This window comes from Palaemon carinicauda, chromosome 21, assembly GCF_036898095.1.
Source record: "Palaemon carinicauda isolate YSFRI2023 chromosome 21, ASM3689809v2, whole genome shotgun sequence".
Classification (NCBI taxonomy): Eukaryota; Metazoa; Arthropoda; class Malacostraca; order Decapoda; family Palaemonidae; genus Palaemon; species Palaemon carinicauda.
In genome coordinates, this window is record NC_090745.1 from 33,463,744 (window position 1) to 33,484,934 (window position 21,191).

General features: G+C 35.4%; 1 pseudogene; it reads left to right on the forward strand.

The window, feature by feature from the left end:
- The first annotated feature begins 9,101 nt into the window (after positions 1-9,101).
- LOC137614827 (prolyl 4-hydroxylase subunit alpha-1-like) lies at positions 9,102-19,044 on the forward strand (annotated as a pseudogene).
- Positions 19,045-21,191: the final 2,147 nt, after the last annotated feature.

The following is a 21,191-nucleotide window of genomic DNA, read 5'->3' on the forward strand; positions in this document are numbered from 1 at the left end:
TAAATCTATGTTATTCTTAAGAATTAACCTTTTATTTCCCGTATTTTGGTTACGAAGTCTTGCGTAAACTGTTTGAGTGTTATGTGATTCGTGCGAGATGTGAACATGGGCTTAAGTAAATGTTTTTTTTATATTTTCATGAGGTATTTTGTTATGTTTGAGAGAAAATACACAATTCTTATATCATGCCCTTTGCTTAAGAGGATTCCTGAAAATCATAGCGTTAGATCTTATTCTTTTTTTTCCCTTCAAGGACAAAGGATGGGCAGAGCTAACTGAGAGAGAGCCGTATCGCGGTTGCATCTGTAAGCGTCCGAGAGAGCAATCTTATGCCATCCTTACACCCTTGGGCCAGCCCCAAGCTACCAGATCTCGGCCTTGGAATGTTCTGGAAGTAACTAAATCTTATATAGGCACAACATTGTTGCAAATTATCCAGGTGATTTTAAATCTATTTTGTTGGGGTGAGTGTTGGCATTGTGCAAATTTTGTACCTGCCCCTGTAGTAGTGAAATGTATTTGTATCGTTATCTAGTTAACTATATTCTTGAGTGTTAAAACTAATTAAATTAGTGCGTAAAATTTAATTTCAAGTGAAACAAGTATTTGTATAATTTTTATAAGTATTATTGATTTTATCTTAGTTTAAGGTTTATTCAGATTTAATATTTCAAGTGACTTATTTGTTTTTATGGAAATTCTTTCAAAGTGTTGTAATTCATATAGAATATATTTATTTTTGTATAGAGTGTATTATTCCAATCACCAGTGTTTAAATTAGTACTCGCTCGTAACCTGTAAAGAATCGAAGTAAGAGTTGTTTGAGTGTTTTGATTAAAGGATCTCACCTTACAAGCTGGCTAATCATCTTTTAAATACAGAAATAAAATACGTGAATAAAATATTCTATTTTCATGGTGACCAACTTTGTAAGAATATATAAACACACAAACATATACACACTTACATACACACACACACACACACACACACATATATATATATATATATATATATATATATATATATATATATATATATATATATATATATATATATTATTATTATTATTATTATTATTATTATTACTATCCAAGCTACAACCCTAGTTGGAAAAGCAAGATGCTATAAGCCCAGGGGCTCCAACAGGGAAAAATAGCCCAGTGAGGAAAGGAAATAAGGAAATAAATAAATGAAGAGAACAAATTAACAATAAATCATTCTAAAACAAGTAACAACATCAAAACAGACATGTCATATATAAACTATTAACAACATCAAAAACAAATATGTCATAAATAAACTATAAAAAGACTCATGTCCGCCTGGTCAACAAAAAAGCATTTGCTCCAACTTTGAACTTTTGAAGTTCTACTGATTCAACCACCCGATTAGGAAGATCATTCCACAACTTGGTAACAGCTGGAATAAAACTTCTAGAATACTGCATAGTATTGAGTCTCGTGATGAAGAAGGCCTGGCTATTAGAATTAACTGCCTGCCTAGTATATGGTATAAATACACACAAACACATATATGTGTGTATATATATATATATATATATATATATATATATATATATATATATATATATATATATATATATATATATATATATATATATATATTTATATTTATATTTATAGTATATATATACATATATATATATATATATATATATATATATATATATATATATATATATATATATATATATATATATATATATATATATATATATCCTTTTCTGAGTGAAAACACCTTAACATGATTGGTTTGATAGCTCACAGCAACCAACCTAGTATGGGAAGACCTTACTAGTACAGCTTTTCTGATCATGGCAATACTCAAACCCCTTCACTACATTAAAGTATCTCCACGAACATAAATATGATTGTATTTATAATAATTTTGATTTGATAAATATATTCTTTAATTCCTACCTATACACTAGCCTATGCATAGATATTACAAAGGTAAGATAGTGAATAACGTTTATTGGTTTATCAGTTCTTATAAAAGGTTTATCACCCAAATTTCAAGATCACATTACCTGATCAGTGTACATTTGGCCGGATAAACAAATGCTGACTGAAACGCTATTTATTGCCAGAAAATCTAACATTTCCCAGGTGAATCCGTCGACGCTTCCTCGCACCACTCTGAAGATTTGGATGATAGAAGACCCCACAGAAATTAATAATGTGCTGATCAGGAACCCACTAACATATGAGGCCATGTTCGTTTGAAGTTCATCCATCTATGGAGACAAAGAGGCAGAAAGTACGATCAAATGGTCCTTTTATGGAAGTAAAAGCCTGCATGCAAACATGCACAGTCAAGGAAGAAATATTCACAAAGTTTTAGGATAAATTAAATGAAAAAACAGAGGCACCAAAAGTGTAATGCCCTTCTCTCTTGTTTTGTTTACCTTATCCAACTGTTTCATAAGTCTGCCTAGTTTTCCCGAACACTTCGTTGCCCTTGGAAATGATTGGAAGAGGTCCAGATATGTCTTGACTCCATCTTGCTAACGGTTACATTCATTTCGTCAACTACCCTATGCATAAAGGATGCTAAGAATCTCAGCGACAGTGTGAGAATTATAATGACAGTCAATCCTCCGCAAAAGATGGTGTAAGAATTGAATAACAACATGATACTCCTGCCGGAAATATTCCTAACACCTATGAGTGACCTGACGAGGAAGTAAAGATGGCAACAGAAACAAACAGCAAATTTCACCTCCGTCAAAATCGTCAGCACAGAAGGCTGGTTCCGACACCAGCGCTCATCTGCATTAATCGCTGCTAAGCCGCGAACAAATGCTGCCAAGTCTTTGGCCTTCCAGATACATAATAGAACTCTGATATTGTAACTAAGGACAATAAAGCCACTTGCCACAATCATGATGATGATCCCCGTTGTCTCTGCGGTGTAAATCTGATTCCAAATCGTTGAGAAAATGATGCAACTGTAACTAATGTTCAGACAATTGACTAAAACGGTCCACAGTATCATGTGGACACGAATGTTTAGGCAAAACCATTTGTCTTTCTTCAATGAATACGGGAAATATCCCCAGATTTGGAGGACTCGCAAGAAGATCTGGAGTGTATACCAGTTGGAGAGAGATTTCGGTGCCATGATCATTTCCCAAACTGGAAAGAAATGCTCTCGTGTGACTCGTAACAACCGCGTTGATCTACACTGGCCAGAGACTAAATATATCTCTTCACAGCGTTTATAGACGATTTCAATTGTGATATGAGGTTCGTTGGAAGGGCAAGTGTTCTTCTTAGACCTAAATAGCTTCCACGCTCGAAATTGTTTTTGATTACTATGTTCAAAGTTATAGAAAATGCATCGTATTACAAAACAAACTGTAATAAGAGAGGAGATCTAACAAAGGACAATATACCATTAATCTATTCCAGTTTTCCAGTAAGTTGATTAAACCCAGCGTGAGTGGACAATAAGAATACGCTATTGACATTACAATTACCGTGAATTGATGACGTAAAACATTGTTATATTGTATTCCGTTTTTTTTTTTGGCCTCAAGTGAAAATTGTTATCAACAATGTCATGACGTCAATTAAGATTAATCTTCGGTATTTCGGTCCGATGGGTTGTATTGGATTAAATTATTATCTTTGTTATTATTATTATTATTATTATTATTATTATTATTATTATTATTATTTAGTATCGAGTCATGTCCATTTGTCTATTTATTATATTGTGTCGTTTTTACAACTTGGTATAAATTTTCCGAGGAGGATTAATAAGCAACAGTAAAGCATTTTTTTTTTTTTTTTTGGTAACACGTCTGAAGTTCATCCACCTTGATAGACAGAGAGACAAAAATGAGGAAATTTTCTTGAAGTAAAAGCCTGCACGCAAACATGCAAAGTTAAGGATGAAATATTCCCAAAGCTGTAGGCTATGTTAAACACAAAAACATAGAGGAACCAAGTTTTGTTTACCTTATCCAAATGTTCCATAAGTCTCCCTAGTTGTTCATGAACACTCTGTTGCCCTTGGAAACGACTGGAAGAAGTCCAGATATCTCTCGACTTCATATTGCTAATGGTTACTTTTATTTCGTCAACTGCCCTATGCATAAAGGACACAAAGAATTTCAGCGACACTGAGAATTAGAATAACAGTCAATCCTCCATAAATGATGGAACAATAGTTGAATAATCCCATTAGATCCCTGCAGGAAATGCTTGTAACAACTATGAATGATCTAACAAAGAAATAAAGATGACAAGAGACACACACGGTGAATTTAGTATCTGTCAAAATCGTCAGCACAGAAGGCTGTATCCTACACCAATGCTCATCTGCATGAAACACAGCTATGCCACGAACAAACGCTGCCAAGTCTTTGGCTCTCCAGATACATAACAGAACTCTGATGTTGTAAGTGACGATAATAAATCCACCCGCCACAATCACGACAATGGTCCCCGTTGCCTCTGCAGTGTAAATGTGATTCCAAATTGTTGAGACAATAATGCAACAGTTACTCAAGTTGAGACAATTGGCTAAAACGGTCCACAGTACTGCGTAGACACCAATGCTCAGGCAAAACTGTTTACCTTTCTTCCATGAATACGGGAAATATCCACAGATTTGGAGGACCCGCAAGAAGATCTGGAGTGTATACCAGTTGGAGAGAGATTTCGGGGCCATGATCATTTCCCCGAATGGAAAGAAATGAGTTTGAATGACTTGTATAACAGCCGCGTTTCTCTACACTGGCCAGAGACTAATGCGTAAATGCATCTTCTCTCAACGTTTATGGACGATTTCAATTGTAATGCAAGTTCGCTGGAGTGGTAATTATTCTTCTAAGATCTAAATAGCTTGCATGCCCCAAATTGTCTTTGATTACTTTGTTCAAAGTTATAAACAACGTACTATATCGCAAAACAAACTTTCACGACAGTGGAGATCTAACAAAGGGCTTAATACCACTAATCTATTTCATTTTTCCGGTAAGTTGATTAAACCCAGCGTGAGTCCAGATTAAGAATATACTATTGACAGTACAATTACCGCGAATTGATGGCGCAAAACATTGTTTTATTGTGTCTCTTTTTGGGTGGGCTTTACGTTAGCTTTTTATAATATTGATATTATCATTAAGCTTCGGTATTTCGGTTCGATGGCCTATGTGAGTAAAATGATTATTATTATTGTTATGTTTTTTATTGTTATTATTATTTGGAATGAACATAGTTGGTATCTATTCAATTATGTCACTTTGTCTATACTTTACATTGCGTTGTTTTTACAACTTGGCATCAAATTTCCCTTCACGGATTGTGTAGCCACAATAAGGCAGTTTCGAGTAACAAAATGGTAAACTTTTTGGAATAATGAATCAGAGATTGAAGGCAACCAAAGCAGAAAGACAAAATGGCGGAAGTTATTTTAGCAAGAAATAAGAGATTGACCTTTAGGCTTCTAGTGTGTATACCTCATGAGGCAGTTCCCAAGTGCAGCGAGTATGGCAATGTTTTAACCTTACGACAAAATTATGTTTTGCGAATGAAAGGTTTTTAAAAGACCAAAAGATTTATGTTTTGGTCAAAAACATTAACTGCTATTTTATAGAAATCAATGTTTTTCTGTTTCTAAAATTTTAACATTTTTCAGATGAACAGGTTTAATAGGTAGAATCTAAATTTCTATTTGCCATAAATTTTCTAATTTAATTTATTTTTTATCAATTAGATTTAAAACTTATTACATTTTTGCTCTCGAATTGTTTCGGGCCAGCTTTGCATGATTGAAGTTTGACTCAGTGGGCTGGTTAATCTTTCTTTTCAATAATAATAATAATAATAATAATAATAATAATAATAATAATAACAATAATAATAATAATAATAATAATAATAATAATAATAATAATAATAATAATAATAATAATAATAATAATAATAATAATAATAATAATATCTAGATAGGTGCAACACGGGACGGGTATTATGTTTGGAACGTGTAGTCTCCCTCGTTGAATGTCACTCACAATAACGCTAATTGATTTGTTAATTTTTGTACAGTTAGGGTTGGCTCCTCTTTGTAGGGGTGCCGATCGTAAAAATATTTGCCAAAAACACAGTGATCAAGACAGGACTAATGAAATTTTCAGGCATTATTAGCACTATAACAACGCATATTCTCTGTGAGTTTTATCATCCTACGAGGAAAATAAATGGTTTTATGAAAAAAAAGTGAAATTCAGTGCCCCTTGTACTAAAGGTTATTTGGTGATCGGTGAGAAACTACTGTCTTGAATACAAATTTGGTCTGTAGTCATGTTGGTATATCCATCTGGAACATGCACATAAAGTTTTATCAAAATAGAATAGTAAATAATCACATATCCTAAAAAAAATTAGCAACAACTTCAGTGAAAACCCCGCTGATAAATGAGCGAATAGTTAGGAATAAATAATCAACAAAAATTCAAACCTCGATTTAGGGACAAAACCTTCTGGGAGTTTGTAGTTATTATGTCACTTGATAGCCTAAAACATCTAAAAATTATATCATTTAGGCCATAAAAGCAGTACAATGAAAGAAATACACCCCTTTCCCGAAAAAAACCAAACCAAAGAAAAGGCAATTTTTTTCTGAGGACATAGGAAAATGGAAAATAATTTCATAGATACCCCAAAAGCTGTTTTCTTTGCTGAAACTGATCATAGAAAACGACTTCGACCAATATTTGAGAGGTACACTATAAACGTTTTACAATTACTAATGATATTTCTTATTTTTACTATAAGCATATGGCACTTCGCCCAACATGCAATGATATATATTATACAGGTATGGGGGCGTTGACGACCATGGGGGGCATTATAGAGGCTGCAGACGAATTCTACATGTATCACGGCCTTCTGCTAGGCCAAAGGAAGACTTTTAGCAAAGAAAAATAAAATGAAAAAAATTTGGCGAAAATCAGCACTACAAAGTGGAGCATTCCCTTATGTGACGTCTCAAAGTGTCATCTCGTGGAAAGGATTCAGGACATGAAGAATGATAAAAAGATTTTTCACCACTAAGGGATTATGAATGTCTATCCAAATGGTATTTACTAGAAAATGTTAAACGACAATAAGAACAATAAAAAACTTTTGGTTTCTTCTTTAATTTTTTTCTTCTAGGGATTTTAAGCACTGCACAAGTATATCATATCACTAAACTCAACGAGTTTTTGCTGACTTGATTGATAATCTTGAACCAAGTTGGACTCTGAAAAAAAAGTTTATATATATATATATATATAGGCTATATATATATATATATATATATATATATATATATATATATATATATATATATATATATATATATATATATATATATATATATATATATGTGTGTGTGTGTGTGTGTATGTATGTATATATATATATATATATATATATATATATATATATATATATATATATATATATATATATATATATATATATATATATATATATATATAAGAACAAAGAGTCTGGATAACATCTTTCAAGTTTATTTATGACGACGTTTCGTGACGCATCCCATTATCAAGGCTGAAAAGGACACGTAAAACATTATAAGCAAACACTCAGTAAAAAAAAATAGTTGAATATAGAATACAAAAAAACAGTTTAAAATCAAAGTTATAAATACAGGTATAAGTAAAAAAAAAAAGAAAAGTGTTTTAAAACAGAAATATACAAAAAATAATATTGTCTAAGGAGACCAACCTGTCTTGACTAAACTAGAGAACTAAGTGACTATCTTAAGTACAGCACTCAGGAAGAAAATTCTAAAGTTGTCAGCTTGAGCAATGTGGGGGTGACAGAGGATAATTGGCTGTTTAGTTGAGGAGTTTGTTCTTTAATTATCAACGACTCTAATACTAGTAGAGAGGAGTTGTTTGGCGCTTGGGCAATGATTTCGAAGTTTTTATATGTTGTGCTAGTCTTGCATTTAGATGTGTGTTACAGTTGAGAACTCTTTGGTGTTGAGCACGCATCCAGTTCTATGGCTAACTCCCTGATTAGCAACTAAGTGATTTTCAGCAGTCTTTTTGTGGAACCCACATAATTTCCGAGATTACATCTCAGACAAGTAAACATATAAACTACTGAAGAACGCCTTAGATCAGGGAGAGAATCCTTAAATTTAAACGAGGATCCCACTGTCAGGGATTCTTGAAAATTAGTTAAACTAAGACAGGATAGTTTCCTTAGACAATTTTAATTTTTGTATATTTCAGTTTGAAGATATTTTTCTTTTAGCTAATTTTATCTTATTTCCAGTTTTTACTTGTACCTGTGTTTATAACTTTAATCTTAAACTTTTATTTTATGTATTTTATATTGAACTATATTTATACTGAGTGATTGCTTACAATGTTTTATATGTCCTTTTTAGCCTTGATAATGGGACGAGTCCTGATACGTCGGCAACAATAAACATGAAAGATGTTATCCAGACTCTTCGTTCTCCTGTTTATTAAATCACTGAAGCTTTCCAGGTGTAACGACCTTCCTCCATATATATATATATATATATATATATATATATATATATATATATATATATATATATATATATATATATATATATATATATATACATATATATATATATATACATATATATATATATATATATATATGTGTGTGTGTGTGTGTGTGTGTGTGTGTGTGTGTGTGTGTGTAACAACTACCAGGCTAATGAGGAATATAGATGGATAAAGAAGGAAGCAAAGAGAATGTTATTAATTGCAAAGGGAGAAACCACGAGAGAGTTTTCTGAGATGATAGGAACAATGGAGGGAGAAAAGATAACCTACAGAATTGCAGAAGCAAGAAGAAATTATTCAAGATGAAAATGAAACTATCTAAATTGAGGAAGAAGTCAAGAGAAGATGAAAAGCCTATTTTTCACAACTATTAAAACACTGAGAATGAGTATGAAGAACTAGAGAATGCTCCTCCAGTAGAAGGACCAATGATAAAGTTAAGAATGTGACAAAGAAAGGAAAAGTAAATAAAACTGCTGGAAAATAACAGTTACCAGTAGAAATGAATGAGGCATTGAAAAATTTAGGTAAAGTAGGTGTACACATATTGGAAAAGATCTGGGATGTAGAGGATATGCCAAGGGAATAGGAAGATAGTTGGATGACCAAATTGTGTAAACAAAAAGGAGATATGTTAAACTGTGGGAACTACAAAGGACTAAGGCTATTGGAGACTGTATTCAAGATACTAGAGAGAATAGTACAAGGAAGGTTGAGAGAGTAGATAGATATACATGAGCAATAGTTTTGGTTTCATAAAGGAAAGAGCGCAGTAGATGCTATTTTCAAAGCAAGAGAAAGTCTAAGATAAGTATCTAGAAGGAGACATGAAAGTTTACATGTGTTTGTGAGTATCAAGAAAGCTAGTCTATTAGAGAGAGAGAGAGAGAGAGAGAGAGAGAGAGAGAGAGAGAGAGAGAGAGAGAGAGAGAGAGAGAGAGAGGGGGGGTGGGCGGGGGTTTGAAAGGTTATTGATGATGATATATGAAGGAGCAACAACCAGCATACAGAGAAATATGGGGAGACTGAGACAGCCCCTGTGGAGATTAGCATCGATCGGGGATCTGCTCTGAGTTCATTTATCTTCCGTGTTGTTATAGACACTACAGCATCAGAATTAAAGAACAACAAAGAATTGTGGGAACTTGTGTTAGCTGACGATTTAATCATTATAGTAGACAAAGAAGAAAGACAGCAAAGAATATTTTTATCATGGAAAGGATCCCTAGAAAGGAAAGGATTGAGATGAACATTGGGTAGACAGATCTAATGATTAGTAGTAGAGAAAGGTTTGAATGAGTAAACATTCAAGTGGGATCAATATTAACACAGGAGGGAATTACTGAGAAAGCAGTGAGACAGATAGTAGAAGAGGCATGGTGAAAACAGAGAGAAGTAACTGCGGTTTTTTTAGACTTAAGACTCAAAATGAAGATCTATAAGTCAGTTATCAAGAAGATACTTGGGCACCTAAGAAGAAAGAGGATGGATTGGTGCAAAGAACTGAGATGAGAATGGTGAGATGGATTGCTTGATCACTACTGGTAAAGGGGGAGAGTCAAAATATTAGAAGAATGTGTGGTATATGTAATGTAAAAGATAAGGCTAGGGAAGCTCGTCTGAGATTCCATGGCCATGTAATAAGAAAAGAATAGGTGGAATGAATCAAGAGAGGTAAGAACATACCAGTAATGGGGAGGTGAAGTATGTGGTGTCAGTGGATTAGATGGATGGATGTGATGAGGAGGGATATGGGTGAACTAGGACTAAGGGAAAATACCAGGAATAGAAATAGATAGAGAAAGTTGACTTGAGCAGCCAGAAAGTCTCCCCACCCTGCGACTTAAAGTTTGGCAATTGTAAACAACTGACTTATGGAAATATTGAAAGTTATAATAGTGATACATATAATAAATTTACAATCCCTGATGGGTGGTAAATCCTGTACAGTACCTCAGTTAGTTTTTAGTTTCAAAGTAGACCAATAAGCCAAACTAGTCTTAGTGGGGAAAGGAATGCTGTATCCTTCTGCCAAATATGTAAGTGCTATTTCTCTTCTTTTAAAGCACGACCAAGTATTGGAATGGAAAGGCTTCCGCACAAAGCAGCACAGCACTCACCAGAAGCCGCTTGATAAGCAACTGGCCAGAAAAAAGAAGTACCACAAAAAGCACGACGGTTGTGGGGGAAGTTGGCTCACTAACTGAAGGTCAAGTCCAGTACGTGAAGATCTTTCGAGGCGAGGACTTGAGGGTAACTATACTTCTGGTTGTTTGTTAAGTTTAAGAGATAAGGTAACATTAAAATCCAGTTTGTAAGCAGAATAGTCATTAGATTTTGTCAGTTTAATTATTGAGCATCTATGGTATTCATACTTTAGATTTTTTTAATTTAATCAAATATGCATCTATGGTGGTCTGAAACATGGCTAATTTAGAAAGTGTACAAGCCATAGCATTGTTGAAAGAAATTATAGAAGTCAGTTTAAGGGAATTGAGAATACATCATTGTAATTGGTTACAGGCTATGGTAAATGCAAATATTGCACAGCTTGTAGTTGTATAGAAGAATTTCTATGATGAATACTTAGTTAAAGAATTTTATCTATTTTATGAACAATGAATAGCAGTGAAGTTTAATGTTGCTACATTCAGATTGCATATATATGCATATAAAACTGCTTATTTTGTGTCAAGTTTAATGTGCAGGAGAGTCATGCATGTTCACCCAATTTAAAAATGTATATGGCAATAATTATGGTCTTTCATATTTCAGAAACAACTGAATAGTAATGATAATAAAAAACAACAGCATTTTGTGTTCTTCCTCAGGCCCCTAATATGACGTTCAACCTTTATTGTCGATACATAAATAATGGTTCACTTCAATTTTTAATCGGCCCACTGAAGATGGAGGTCCACTCGTTATCTCCCTACGTCATTACCATCAAGGGCGTGGTGATGCCCTCAGAGGCCACGGCCCTCAAACAGACGGCCTCTCGTTTCTTGGAGAAATCCAGCACCTTCAGATACAACGGAGAGAGTGAAGTTAGCTACCAGAGAACTAGTTCCACGTAAGAAGTAATTCAGTTATAGAATCAGAGAAGTAAAGATATGTAATTGAATTTCCTTCCAAAAGGATTAAAGTATATGTTGTCATTAAAAGCCAATAACAGCTATGGGCCTAATCTATACCTTATGTGGTGGACTGAGGGCCATACATTAACATTCATGTTAACAACTTTTTATGAAAAGAAACTTAATGAATATTTCATCATTACTAGACCAGATTTCCGTGCCTGTCTTCGCTGATAAAATTACAAACTTAACCCAAAATTTCTTCTTATACTTTTCAGTGCCTGGATATATGAACACAATGGCCATCACCTGCCTCTCCTCACTACTCGCATCGAAAGACTGACCGGCCTAAATGCAGTCCAGTACACTGGTAGTGAAACATACCAGGTAAGAGTGAAATGATCATGTAAATTGTGAGCCAAGCACCGTGTCAGTGTCATGGATCGCTCGTCTGTGTGTCTGATGTGCATAGAGTTATTAAAATTATAAATACAGTTAACTCCCCATTAACACGGTTCTGTTAACCCAGTTTAAAAGATACACGAGATCAAACATTCATAATTTTTATGATGACCTGCCAGCATCTGATGACATCAAGAAAAAGACTTGCCTATGAACAGGAGGACTGTATCCTTTTGGTACTACCCTCCCTAAGTTACATTATTGTGTGTGCATGTAGAAGAGATACGCTAGACCTATGTTCTTTTCCCACCATTTTACTTTGCCATTGATAATGATAACAATATTCAGTGATGATTCTTTACTGAAGCATTTGTGTAATACCTGACAGGTCGTAAACTACGGCGTAGGAGGGCACTACACAGTACACCATGATGCCACAGCCTCGAATCTTCCCTACAATCATATGGCTACTTTCCTCATCTATCTCACCGATGTACAGCAAGGCGAGTGTCCTTCATTTGCTTCGTCATTGGAATCTCTATACTGTGCTTAAGGAATCACAAATTTGTTAAAGTCTCATAATTCCCTAAGATTGCTTAAATTGGTTACCCCTTAGGTCTGCATGTATTTTGGAAAACATGTATATGAAGTTTTATGATATTAGAAAAGCATTCCTGATCTATCATAGGTTGTTCCTTGACTATACGAGGGAGGACCCAAAAGTAACCGGAATTGTGTCATAGAATTTTATTCAGCTATCGTTACATGTTTATAGTCTTATCACCTTCAAAGTACTCTCAATTTGAAGCAATGCACCGGTCCAGACGTGTTTTCCACTGTTGAAAGCAGTTCTGGAACTCTTGTGAAGTTATTTTTATAATGACTCCGTCGTTTTCTTCTTAACCTCTTCGTTGTGTGCAAAACGTTTTCCTTTGAGGACTTTCTTCATTCGGGGGAACAAAAAAAAGTCACAGGGAGCAAGATCGGGTGAATAGGGAAGGTGGGTAAGTAGGGTCATGCCATTCTTGGTCAGAAACTGTCTCACACTCATGGCGGTGTGCGCTGGTGCATTGTCGTGATGAAGCCACCACCCTCCACTTTGCCACAGGTCGGGGCGTTTCCGTTTCACGGAATCTCGCAAACGCTTCAGCACTGCCAAGTAAAGCGTCTGATTAACAGTGTGACCTGTAGGAACGAATTCTTTATAGACAATTCCTTTCACATCGAAGAAACAAATCAGCATCGTCTTGACACTGGACTTCACTTGACGCTCTTTTTTGGGTCGTGGTGACGTTGGATGTTTCCACTGACCTGATTGCTGCTTTGTTTCTGGGTCGTAGCCGTAGCACCAGCTTTCATCACCTGTGATGACCTTCGAAAAAAGATCTGGATCAACTTCCAAGTGTTCCCTTCAGTTCACGACAGTCATCCATTTGTGACTGCTTTTGACCGTCCGTGAGCAAGCGAGGCACCATTTTTGCTGCAACTCTTTTCATTCCCAATTCGTCGTTCAAAATTTGTTGGCATGAGCTCCAGGACACACCACTCAAATCTGCAAGTTCATCAATTGTTCTGCGATGGTCTTCCAAGATCAGTTCATGAATTTTCATGATGTTTTCATCCGTTCGAGAGCTTGAAGGTCGCCCTGAACGAGGCTGGTCTTCCAGTGACATTTGACCACTCTTAAAGCGAGCAAACCACTCAAAAACTTGTGTTTTACTCATGGCAACATCCTTGTACGCTGTTTGAAGCATAGCAACTGTTTCGGCTGCCGTTTTCCCCAGCAAAAAACAGAATTTCGTGGCAGCACGCTGCTCCTTCCTTTCAGTCATCGTAAAAATAGACAAAAACGCGTGAGGCACTTCAAAACAAATGTTAATCGTGAAGCTATACGTCTTCCCATGATGACGCCAGCACTGATGCCTGGGGGTTGCCTCAGGTAGCATCTAGCGGCGGAAGCCTGAACTACTACGGGCTTGTCAAACAGAAAACTATTCCGGTTACTTTTGGGTCCCCCCTCGTAGAAGATTTTGACAGAATTATTCGTATAGTTTTTTTCAGTTATGTTTATATTGTTAAGGAAGATTGAAGTATTATTTTTGTGTAAGGCTACATACTTCGTAAAACATTCAATCGCAGGTGACTGTTGTGTTTTGCTTTATCGTTTTGTTTGAAAAAGACAGTTTTGAAGTTTGAAATGGAATTAGATTCAGCTCATTTTGGGGCATCAAATGATAATACAATTTTCATTTCCATATAAAATTATATCATAACCATTCATTTATAAAATCAAACATTCACAAATCCTCCAGAGATTCATCTTGCCGTAATTTAATACTATCTGACACTGACTTCAATCGCAGTACTTGAAGATATTGCCATTCACCTTCAACGTCAATTCAGATTGAATGTCCTCTTCACTGCATTTGATAAGAAGTTATTCTAAGATGGGAACTGATATACTTGTTACCGTGAACATCATTGATTTCAGTAAGATTGAAAAAATAAATGTTTTATCAGAATAGTTTGTAAAGGCTTAATTTCTAAATGATTTACTTCCACGTTCAAATGTCGTTGAAATATAGTAATGATTTAGCTTCAATTAAACTCTAATGTTCAAATATTATTTAATCTTAAAAGTCAATAGGATATAAACTTTATTTCTTGTTATTTTCAATAATAATAATAATAATAATAATAATAATAATAATAATAATAATAATAATAATAATAAATATGTGAGTGCATAGTCTAGAGAACTACCACTAAATACCACTTAGTACCCTTTAATGTCAAGAGGATTTGAATACAGTAAATCGGTACATGAGCATGAAAACTCAAATTGGTTTATGACATTTTATTGGGCTGTGAGAAAAGATTTGCCTCTGAATACGCATTTTTTAAGCCAAGTACTAACGAGACTAGCACGTGATGTGCAGAAAACAGTCAGGTAGTACTCTATTGCCACCAAAACAGTGTTCTCATGATTTTCAGGCCCCCTTTTTTCCTTTTTCATTCCTTCACCCTTACTCAGACCATAACTCTTTCAATCTCCCAATAGTACTCGTACCAGTATCACCTACACTTTAGTTATTTTGCGAGTGTCTTCGGGAGTGTTCTTTGTAGAGTTGTGACCATGTGTTCTTTGTCGAATTATAGCTGTTTTTCAACGTTAAGTTAACAATAATAGTACAGTAAAGCACCTAAACAATTGTCACCACAGATGAGTAAGAAAGATAATAAGGAGACAATAATGATAGAGATAAAAAAATAAATGAGTAAGAAGTATGTTCAATGTACTCGTGTGGCAGACCTGGTAAAATGTACAATTGTACAAATCCATGATTTGTATAATTCTGAAGAAAAAAAAATTAAAGTAATTGATGCTGCAAAAATGGTGCCGATATTTATGAAACAGCTGCCACATGTTCTTGATAACATTGAAAACTTGCTTCTCATCTTGATCATTGAAAATCAGTTAGCAGGAGATATGATTACTAAGAATATAATTTGTGAAAAGGAAAAGGTATTGTACAGTATGCTGACCTTGTTAAAAAAAGGTATTGTTAAAAAAGTTAGTTAAATCAGCAGACAAAGAAAAGTAAACATTCAAAGCGAGACTTTAAGGCAACAGTGGCATTTATTGTAGAATTTGAGATTCGTGGATTCTGAGTCTGCAGCAATTGTTCAACTGTGATAGACCAGTCTTTTTAGGAAGATGTTCAGAAAGACCTTCATTAATGCAGAAGAAAAGACAATTTTCAGTCATAGGCCCATGAAAGACCATTCAAACCTGTTGTTTTGTACTAATGCCAATGGGGATTATAAAATCAAACTTCTGTGGTATGATTCTTATCGCCAGTGTATTTATCTTCAACTTCTTAAGTATTTCAGTTATTCTCTGTAAGGATTAAGGCAGGACCTAATTTTTTTATGTATCCCTCACAAAGGAGTAAGGAAAAGAGTGCATGAAAAGAGATGTATTCTCTATCAATTGAGACAGACACTGATTTGAAATTTAGCAGTCTAACTGATGTATGCATGACATAAGGAAGACGTCACTACAATAACAGAAATTGAGTTGAATATAAGTTAAACTAAACTAAAGTAATATACAACATTCTGATGTATCACTTAGAGAATCCACGAGCATTTAAAAAGTACAAGGTGCAGAAGAAGCAACTGAACGTTATGTGGGGGTCAGACAACAAGGCTTAGGTGACTTGTAATTTTGTTTGTGGATTGGGTTAATGAGGTCTTTGGTCTTGAGGTCAAAAAGTACCCCATGGAGAAGAACCTCCAATTTTGAGTCTTGTTGGTTATGTATATTTTTCCTGCACATCCTCCTGCTATTGAAGATAACCTAATTGCCCACTACCAAACACCCATGGACGAGAAGACGATCTCAAAGTTTAAGAAGCATTAAACAAGGCAATGTTCCAGTAATGCTTCGAGATGACAGAAGGGACCAACCTCACCCTCCGAGAGTTTTAGAGAGAACATTTCCACAATATCAGCAGCCTCAAAATTATTGATAAAGCCCGAAGAGTCACTAACAGAACCCTCATTACTGCATGGAGTGTACTATGGCCTAAATACATTCCTGAACGTAATTTTTAAGGATTGACATCCATCTAGTGGGCAGTTGACAATGAAATTGCGTCCTTTAGCAAGACAATGCATTATGAAGTGGACAAGAACGACATCAATTATCATCTGGACAAGCCTGGTGATCAGCTAATGACCGAGATGCTGGTGGAGTTGCATAAGGACCAGCAGCAAAAGGTAATGAAGGAGATTTCATCTGAGGAGGAGGAGGGGCAGTGACAAACCTCTGACTTCACGAGACATTAGGGAGATTTCAAGAATATGGAAAACTGCAAAATTTTGTAGAACACATCACGCAGATAAGGCTTCAGGAGGGCAATCGGCAAATCTATGTATGGGCAATGTAATGCTGCATTTCCATAGATTTTTAAAGGAAAGAAAAAAACAGTCATCACTAGATAGGTTCCTTGTAAAAGTGGAATGTAAGAGTGCAATAAAAGACAATAAAATGTACAAAAAGCACAAATGAAGTGATTCACTAACTGAATTGTGAATGCCATTCAAGAAAGAGAAATCCTGATGTTTCACCAGAAACTCTCATAAAGGGAGATTTGTTCCTTAAATGACATTAAAAACCTTTAAGAATGAGTATATATGTATTTATGGATGTATGGAATGCATCAAGTGTATTTTATTTATTACTTATGGGAAAACTGTCTTGCTTACAAACATTTTGGGTTATGAACTTGCTACAGGAACCGATTAAACTAGTAAACTGATGTACCACTGTGTTGGTGAATGTGAACAAATAAAGGGAGAAAGACTGTTACCACGAACCTTTGTTATATTATTTTAATCATTTGATTTAACAAAGAAATGAATCTATAGGGTGTCCAAAAATAATGTATACACTCTTTGGATTGTTACTTGTTCAATTTATTGATATTAACGTGGAAAACAGATTCACAGGAGAGAGTTCACAGTGAAAAAGTAAGGATACATGGGGCAATTTGTGAATGTTAAAAAAAAAAAAAAAAAATCAGCTCACGTAAAGTGTTCAAACTGGTTGCCTTTCTGCTCAATGCACTTTTTGCATCGTGTAAATATGGAACTACAAGCAGCTGTTAGTAGCATTTCTCTCGGTATCTGAGTACATTCTTCTTCAATTGCCTCTCTAAGTTCGTCAATTGTTTTAGGTTTTTGGCTGCCCATGCTTCAAAATGCGATGTACGCTCGATTTGGGGATACCTGTTTCACGTGACACTTGACGAACAGAATTTCATGGGGAATTGTTAACATTAGCAATAACATCCATCTTGCTCTTTAGTTGGACTTGTCGATGTTGTTTTCCGTCCTGAATGTCCTTTTCTTATGCACTGAATGGTCCCATGATTCTCAAAGTTATCTACGATTCGTGAAATGGTGATGCGTGTTGGGGCATCTCTGTGGAACTCACTCGTAAATCGTCTTTGCACTTCAGTTTTATTTTCAAATTTCCAGAATGTTTTCCGAACAATTTTTTTTTTTTTGCTCGAACGTAAGCATAATATCCGTCATTCTTACTTCAAAATAAAATCTGAAATAAAAAAAAAAGTTTATTAGCTATCTTAAGTCAGTGTATACATTATTTTTGAACACTGTTATAATAATAGATGTGATTTTATCATTCATTCATCTATTTTCACCTGTCGAGTAGGTTACGTAAAAATAAGTTTGATTAATTTCAATTGATTTTCTTACTTCAATTGTTTACAGATTTATTTATTTGTTTGATAATTTTCTTCTCATCAGGAGGTTCGACTGTCTTTCCATGGCTGGGTTTTGGCGTCAAACCAAGCAAAGGAATGGGCCTTCTTTGGTACAACTTGAAACCTTCTGGAGTTCGAGACGACATGTTAGAGCATGCAGCTTGCCCAGTCCTCTTCGGAGACAAGTGGAGTAAGATTTATTAATTTTCTATTCTCATAAATGTTTCTTAGAGAATTGCATTCTTCTGTAAGACTCTAGTAACAATATTTTCTTTTTCTAGTAATCAACAAATGGATAACTTACGGTGGCCAGTTAACCAGAGTTCCTTGCACAATCAATGAGGAAGACCAAGTACAACAACCTCTTAAATAAGACCAGCACTCAAGATTAATAGTGTGACCGTGGTGTTTGAATAGTGATCAGTCCAGTGAATAATGTGAAAACATAAACATGAACTAGAACCATTGATCCTGCTCATAACACTATATATTCCTCCATCAATCAGCTGTTGGCGCAGTCTTAGATTTGGGACACAGGAAGGGCCTAGGCTTCGAAGTTGCCACTATTTTTAGGTTATTATTGAAAAGTGTCCCAGATATTCAGTGATTAAAACCAATAAAACAATAAACTTTTAACATTTGTAACATAAATAAGGAATGCATATATCATCTCCAAACGCAACATAATAATAACAGATTGTTTAGATGCACAATTGTGTTAAATTAATCAACTTGACAATAAGAAAACATATAGTCACAAAAATGTATAAGTGGTGGAACTTATTTTCTTTTTTGTGTAACATACTTAAAAGTCAAAAATTGTTTATATGGGTAAATACATCAGTAAATGGGAGGAAATGAAAACTTTTACACAAATCTGTATCATTTAGATTTCCCTCTAAAGTCCTCATCTACATATGCTAGAAAAGCCTGTTTTCCGTTGGCCAACATTCTGCAAAGGGTATCTTCAAGAATGCTATAAGGAGAAACCTATTTAATTTTAGTGTGTTACATTCAATAGTTTTTGCCATTTAGGTTGATTGAAGTTAGACGGTGGTTACTCTGTGTACAGCATAGAAGAAAATGGAGAGAGGGCATTCTTCTTTATTTGTTTTTTATGTTGCTTGTTGTATTACATGGCTCCCCTCTTGAAACAGACATACTTATGAGAGATGGTGACTTGTCTTAGAGAGTCATACTGTTGTTGGGTTATCTAGCAGGTGAAATGAAGGTTTTAGGCAATAAATGGTGATTCAATTCTTTCTACTGTGAATGTATAGGAGGAAAGCTTTTGGAGTATGATAGATCACAAGGAATGGACCCATATATAGTGGTTTGCAAGCATCGGTGAGCATGAAGACGTGTGTTGCAGTGTGTAGATCTTTTTGTACATGCTGCTTTGGTGGGGGATTGTAAGTGTGGAGGCAGGGGATAGATTTCCCCACAGCATGACTTCGGTACTGGAGATCATCAAAGGAGGTGGTGGAGAAAGAAAATTCTGTAGGGATGACCAACAGATTACCATACACCATTTCAGCCATTTAGACAACCATGGTGTTCATGAGAGTGGTCCTCAGTCCGAGGAGGATCTGGAAAGTTGTAGCAACCAACTGGAGTCAGTGCAGCAGGATATCAAAGCTGCTTTGAGGGGTACAATGGGAATGTCCCACCAATTCCTTGGTAGTCTGATGTAGGGTGATGCCGAGAAGATGCCTTAATATGACCACAATTATTGAGAGACTAAAGTGGTACCCCTTCAAAAGCAATATGCTATGGGATGCTGAGTCTTGCTACCCATCCAGAAAGTAAAGCAGTAGTACATGAGGTGGATGTTGCATCTTGCAGAGGGATGGCTTAAGGCTAATGAGTGGAACTATCAATAATTGTGAAAAGATAACAGTGCCATTATGACACAGGTAGGTGGCCAACCACGTCAATATGAATGTGGGTAAAACAATGCTGAGGTTAATGAAAAGTATCCACAACCGAATCTGTGTGTTGATACCCCCTTCAAAGTTTGACAGAATGTACAGGCATGGAATAAATCCATAACATTTTCAGTAGTAATGCCATGCCATATGAACTTCCACTTCAGTAGTGTAATTGCAACTACGGTAACTTTATTTTGATTCAGTGTGAGGATAAATACTAGCTGTTCCAAGCAAGAACAACACAAAAGTTCAAATACAATGATTCAAATACATGCAGGAATAGACAGGCTATTAGTGTGAGGGGAGAGTATTAATGATAATGTACAAAAAAAAAAAAATAGAAATACCGTTACAGTGTATGAGGGTGTGTAAGACAAGTGCAGTACATGGCTCTCCCCCTAGAAAAGACATACATGTGAAATAGGCCACCCTGCTCTGGAGAGATGCAGGTTTTAGGTGATATATCGAGACCCAGTCTTCTTTGCTACGAACGTTCATTAAGAATGCCTTCATTGTTTGACAGATCATGAGGCAACAGCCCATGTAAGAGGTGGCTTGCTGGTGTCGTAATGTAGGAAAACGTGTGATGCCTTGTGCAAATTTGTTAGTATGTGTTACTTTCCTGGGGGTTTGTAAGTCTGACGGCATGGAGTAAATTTTCCCAAAATGTGGACGTAGGCGCTGGAGATTGTCGGAGGAGGTTGCAGACGGATAAAATTCGGCAGGGATGATCAACGGGTTGCCAAACACCATTTCAACTGCTGAGACGTCCAGGGCATCTTTAGGAATGATCCTTAGTTCCAGGAGGACCCATAGAAGCTGGGTAAACCAGTTGGAATCCTTGCAGCTGTACATCAAAGCTGCTTTGAGGGTACTGTGAAAATGT